The sequence below is a fragment of the Lathyrus oleraceus genome, chromosome 7 (genome assembly GCF_024323335.1).
Source record: "Lathyrus oleraceus cultivar Zhongwan6 chromosome 7, CAAS_Psat_ZW6_1.0, whole genome shotgun sequence".
Classification (NCBI taxonomy): domain Eukaryota; kingdom Viridiplantae; phylum Streptophyta; class Magnoliopsida; order Fabales; family Fabaceae; genus Lathyrus; species Lathyrus oleraceus.
In genome coordinates, this window is record NC_066585.1 from 513200839 (window position 1) to 513207049 (window position 6211).

Below are 6211 nucleotides of genomic sequence, written 5' to 3' on the forward strand. Positions count from 1 at the left end.
ATGCAAGAACTCGTGGATGGGATAAAAAAGGAGCTCACCTTCGGCGGTGATGACGGCGATGATGAAGCTTCAAACTCCTCCAACTCTTCAAACTAGGTTTGTCTTTGATTTTAAGGTTAGGTTTTTTCTGTTTGCCAGTTTTCAATTCCGCCTCCGATTTTTTCTCCTCTTCTTTTACTGATTCACTCTCTCTATTTATATCTCCTGATTTAGGGTTTCAAAGGTGCATTTCGTGTTCAAAGGAGCATCCTGCAAAATACCTTTTTTGATGTTCAGACTCGGATTACCCTGTTGATGCTAGATTCGAAAAGGTACTCTTAAAGCAAGCTTTCTTCTTGAATTTTGTCTTAACTCCAAATTGGGATATTTTCTGGAATTCTAACGCTTGCCAATTGCTTTGGGTTTTGTTACTGCAGTGAATCCGGTGAAAATATGGGGGGCTTTGGTTTTCACATCACCAACAACAACAGGAGTTCGAATCAACTCGTTCCTCTTCCAACCAAGGGAGTTATAAATCATGATAACCAAATTCTTTCCTCGAACCAGTTCAACCTCTGTTACGAGACAATAAGTTATGTTCGACAGTGGGCATTGTTGACACTTTGTAACTGAGTTCTGACACCCAGTAAGCAACTTTGGTTCAGCCAAGCAAATCGATGATGATGAAACCAGTTCTTCTTCCTCGTCTTTAGGTTCTAACGCCTTTGTCTGCTTAACCTGGGGTTCTGAAGCTCGCACTTTTGAGCTGGACCTGGATTTGCTTCCACTGTGGTTTGAAACTGAAGACTTCTCCTTAACTTGTTTCTTTGCTGTACCAGTAACAACTTCAAATATCGATGGCAGTTCAATGATCATATTGAAAAGGCGTTTCCTGTCAAATTATCAAACCCGAATCTGGCTCCAAAATAGTAGGCAATAGCAAGTAACCATGAATCGCTATGAACAGCAACTAAAGACAGCCAATCTTTTTCTTGCATGCCATCCCTGGCAAAGTTAATTCCAAGCACAGGCTCGGGAAGCTCCGGTGGAACTTCTTCAGCAGGTAAATTAACTTCCCACTGCTCACTAGGAAAGCTGTATAAGCACAAATTCTCCTTATCAGGATCACATTGGTTATAGAAATCTTCAACATCAGTGGTGAGAGCTTTGCTGAGACCAGCTCGACGACCCTTGAAATCCCTAAAAACTTCTTCAACGGTGCGAGGATTATACTGTGCGCGCGAGTCCATTGTAGGTTCACATGGTCTGGCAGTAGAAGAGTGAGAGTGAATTAGGAGTGAGAGGTATATGCTGAGTTTGTTGTTTTTTGTTATGGATTTGGAAAAACCAAACTAGTTCAAGAGGTTAAGGTGAGTTTTTTTTCTGGATCCTGTTATGTTCTTCTCACTTTCTGCCATGGCTTTTGTAACCGGAACAAGGACTGCTGTGATTTGTTGGAAAACAAAACAGGGTTGTAATAAAATGACCATTTCTGTGTGTATTATGCAGGTTATGGCTGGTGTGATCGGTTATGGACCGGGAACAAAGAAATTGGTTGTAAGCTTCATAATAATTTGCAATTCCTTTATAACAGTTGTAGGCTTCTGAGAAATTGTTGTATTGTTTGGTTGAGTCAATTTGTCTTCAGTTTGTGATAGTATCCGATCCCTTGTTTGGTGGTTTAACAGGTACCCACATCAAAGCATCACTCCCATGGGATTCTTCAAATTTCTGGATATTTTTGCTTTGAATACTGGTTTGAGAATCCAACTCCACAAGACATAACAACTGCCCATCTAGTGCCAGCAGTGAAATTTGGTAAAAGTTTCCATTAAAACATTAATTATTACAAAGCCTTTTTTGATCATGATTTGGTTGATGTTGTACTTGGTTACATGTTTCAACTCGCAGCTGGTGTGCGTCCGTTTTGTTGTTGTGGTAGCTGGGAGGAGGCCTTGTTTCCGGTATTCCTTTTTCAAAACTGCTGCGTCGATCTTTTTGTGGCGGTTAAATCCAAGGGCTTCATAATGATTCAGACTCTTCAATATCCTTCTCATTTCATCAATTGAATTTGTTTGCTCTCTAACAACTTTATTGACCAAAAGTTCTTTCTGCTTATCAACAACTGATGCGGTGACTGCAGGTTGTGGTGGTCACAATGTCACAAAACTCAAAGATGTCGGCAAGCACAGATGCAGCAACGAGTCCGCTTATGTGAGCCATATCCATCATAAGGAAGGCACCCATGCTACCTGCAATTTTTCTAGAGCAGGGATAATCAATGTCTCGGGGTGAGCACTAACTCCAGGAGTGCTTTCCGTTTTCTGGCCAACAGCTGCCAAAATGCTACAGTTCGGGATAATTGCAACCTGAGAAAGACGCCCATTATCCAAAGCTTGACGAAATCTTGATTGCAATGCCTCAGCAACAGCTTTTACTTCCGTCTCGGGGACAGCAAAGCATACAGAATGCTCACTACTAGCCTGGGATATCATGATAACATTAGCTCCAACATCTTTGACTGCACTAAAAATAGCACTTGCTGTACCTGGAACACCGGCCATTCCAGTTCCCTCAACATTTACAAGTGCCAAGTTGTCTATTGTTGCAAATCCTTTGACTAAATTTTGCAGGTTTGCCATATCTTCATTATCATGCTGGTTTTACTACTTCTGTTGATTTAAATTGCAACCCTGCTATTGATTTTTTTTCTGCGACAATTGGTACTCCTGGGATTGCATTTGGCAGGTTGTTATAGCAGAACTTGTTGTGTTTGATGTTGTCTGCTGATGAGGATTGTTGCAGGTTGGGGACGAGGTTCTGAGCATGTTGATGAAGGAGTACCGGCAGCAGGTGCAGGTGGTGGTGTTCTGCTGAGGAAACGCAAAGCAATGCTTCAGCTTGTAGTAGGGCAACGAGTTTTATTGAAGAAATGAAAGGCTTGCTTGTTTAGAGTTAGGTTGGGAGCTTGGAATTAGGTTGTATATGTTGTAGTTGAGGGGATAGAAATGTAATGGAACATTTATGGCATTTTATTTTGTATGGAACGTGATGAATTGACTTTGTATGGCGTTTTGAATTTAAATGGAAGGTTTATTGGATATTGTATGGAAATGGTTCTTTATTGATTTGCATGGAAAGTTATGAATGAAAATGTAGTTGATTGTATGGAATGTTATGAATGAAAATGTAGTTGACTGTATGGAATGTATAACTATTTGGATGGTTATGGTTTAAATTGGTTCCAAATGGATAATGAAAATGGATATGGATTTTGGATATGGATTTAAAAATAGAGTTGGGTTATTGGATATTTGATTATAAAAATGGATATGGATTTTTAGGAATAATCCAAGACTAATTTAAATATCAATTTAAATAATAATAACAAATCAGCAAAAACCAAATAAAAATCAAATTAATCTATAATTCGTTAAAAATTACTTTGATATCAACTCTAACATTCATTTGGAAATTAAAATCAATTAGAGTTTGAATCATTAGTAAAATAAACAATTAAGATTAAATTGAAATTTGGAATTAAACTTAATTCGAAATTAAAATCAAATTGAAAATTAAAAAAAGTCAAATAATTAAAATCCATTTTATAATCAAAAAAACACCATGATCAAGAAGTTAGGTAATGACCAATGTCTGTTAATAAAAAAATGGATTTGAGAATGAATGTATGCAAATGAATTTTAGGCCAAATGCCAAATAAAAATAAAAAATTCAGGACCAAAATCGGGGTATGACACTTTCCTTTCAAACAGTCTACACAGACTTCATTTGAGATTGTCAATTGAGGCAAACCTTGCACCATTTTCTTACTCTGCAAGATTTGGAGATTTGTGTTGCTGATATGTCCCAATCTGCAGTGCCATAGATGTGTGAGGTCCTCACTTGCTGCATTGAAACATACTTCCTGTTTTGGTTGGAGGGACATTGATAGCATCTTGGCTACCAAGATGAACATCCGATTTGCCGTCATTTTGGTTTGAATGATCAAACCTCTCTGTGGATGAAGTTTTTTGCACATTCCAGCTTCTATAAGGATGGAAAGACCTCTTTCCTGGAGTTGCCCAATGCTTAGAAGATTATTTTTGAGTTCAGGAACACAAAAGACATCACCGACAGTGAATTTAGCATTATCAACCTCCATTTTGATGCTTCCTTTTCCAGAAACTTGTATTCTAGTATCGTTGCCCAGCTTCACAGTTTTTTGAGAGACACTTCCAAACTCATAGAGTAGAGCTTTGTTACCACACATGTGATTACTACAGCCTGAATCCAAGAACCAAATGTCTTCTCGCTTTGCTCCAATTTCATCGACATAGGCCATCAGCAACATCTCCTCCTTCTCGTCTAGTTCTGCGTAATTTGAATGCTTTCCTAATGTAGGGCATTCATATTGGAAGTGGCCAAAATTGTGACATCGGTAACATTCCACATTAGCTTTGTTTAGATATGTTCTCCCTCTTCCTCGACCTCTCCCTCTTTCAGATCTCCCTTCATGAGTCACCTTCAGCAATACTTGTTCTTCTCCATCGACATTCTTCATTCTCTGCTCATGGATCAACAAGCTGCTTTGAAGTTCATCGACTGTAAGAGTGTCGACATTGTTGGATTCTTCAATGGAGCAAATAACATAATTAAATTTTGGTACAAGGGATCTGAGAATCTTCCCTGTAATATCCCTTTCTTGTACAGTTTCTCCACACGCTTTCATCCGTTTGGCAATGGAAAGAGTTCGCCCGAAATAGGCATTAACCGTCTCTCCCTCCTTCATTCTGAGTATTTCAAACTCAGACTTCAATGTTTGCAATTGAGCCCTCTTTGTAACACCCCAATTAAAATAAGATAATTATTTAATTTAAATTAATATTTTATTTATTAATTTAATTGAATAATTGGAAGTTTGGATTATTATCATTATTTTGGAATAATAATTATTGGGTTATTATTTTATTGGAATAAAATAAGTTGGAATAACAAAAGTCCCATTTGTGGTAAAAAGGGTTTTCACGTGAAAAGGAACAGAGAAGCGGCTGAAAGTGGAAAAAGGCAAAGAGGCAGAGCAAGAGAAGAGGAAAAGCTTGAAGCTAACGGAAGTGCCGGATTAACTCAGGTAAGGGGGGTTTATCATCGATTAACGGGTATTATGGGATGATATGTACTGGGTAGTGAGAAACTATTGTTTTACCTCTGATTTGATTGATGCATGCTGAAATTGGTAGAATATTGGATGAACGGAATTGGGATTAAAATTGATGAAATTCGTAGGAATTAGAGGTAGAAACGTTAGAAAATTTTGGAATCGAAAGTGTATAATTCGTGTTAGATGAGATGAATGAATTATGTGTGAAATTTGGACTGTGGAAGGTTGGATTGGGTAGATCTCGTAGCAGAGAAAGCCATTGCAGATCTGAGAGTTCTGGTCTCTGGTCATACGCGTATGGCACTAGGCAATACGCGTATGAGATGGCTGGTACGCGTATGGCACTAGGCAATACGCGTATGGATGAGGAAGATGATGTTTTGAACGTGTTTTGGTCTCTGTTGGTACGCGTATGGGAATGTGATACGCGTAGCATACGCGTATGGGCGTGGGCATTACGCGTATGGATTTGGTCAGGCGTGGGCAATACGCGTATGGGCATAGGCAATACGCGTATGGGCAGAATTGTGTATTTTCTGTGCTGTTGTTGTGCAGTTTTGGTTGTTTAGACTGAGTGTTGTAATTCAGCTGATGTATGACATATTAGGGATCATTTCCCGTGGCTTTGAGTAGTATAGGTATTAGTAGAGTGTACTAATATTGTGGTTGTTGTTTGGCATGATCTGATATGCTTATGTGATAAAATATTGAGGATGTCTGATGATATGCATATTGTTGTGAATGTATATATTATGCATGGCATAGCCTTTGGGGCTGTAGCTAATTCCCATGGTGAGGAATTAGTGAGTGAATCATTGTGGATTTGTTGTTGATGTTTGCATGCTAGATGATTAGTGTGCATAGTCTAGCCTTCGGGGCTGTAGCTAATTCCCATGGTGAGGAATTGGTGAGTGAGTCATTAGATCTCAAATGAGTGGGACTAGTGAGCTTAGTAGCCGTATCTGGAGTTGATCGGTGAGCTTGAACTGTATGTTCAAGAATAGTCGGTACCACATGTGTGGAGTCTCATTTCATAATGAATGTATGGCATATAATATGAATGGATGTATTCCA

At 38.8% G+C, this 6211-nt stretch overlaps 1 pseudogene; it reads right to left on the reverse strand.

Annotated features, from left to right (window-relative positions):
• Positions 1-378: 378 nt before the first annotated feature.
• LOC127104664 (PHD finger protein ALFIN-LIKE 4-like) lies at positions 379-1278 on the reverse strand (annotated as a pseudogene).
• Between the last annotated feature and the right edge of the window lie 4933 nt (positions 1279-6211).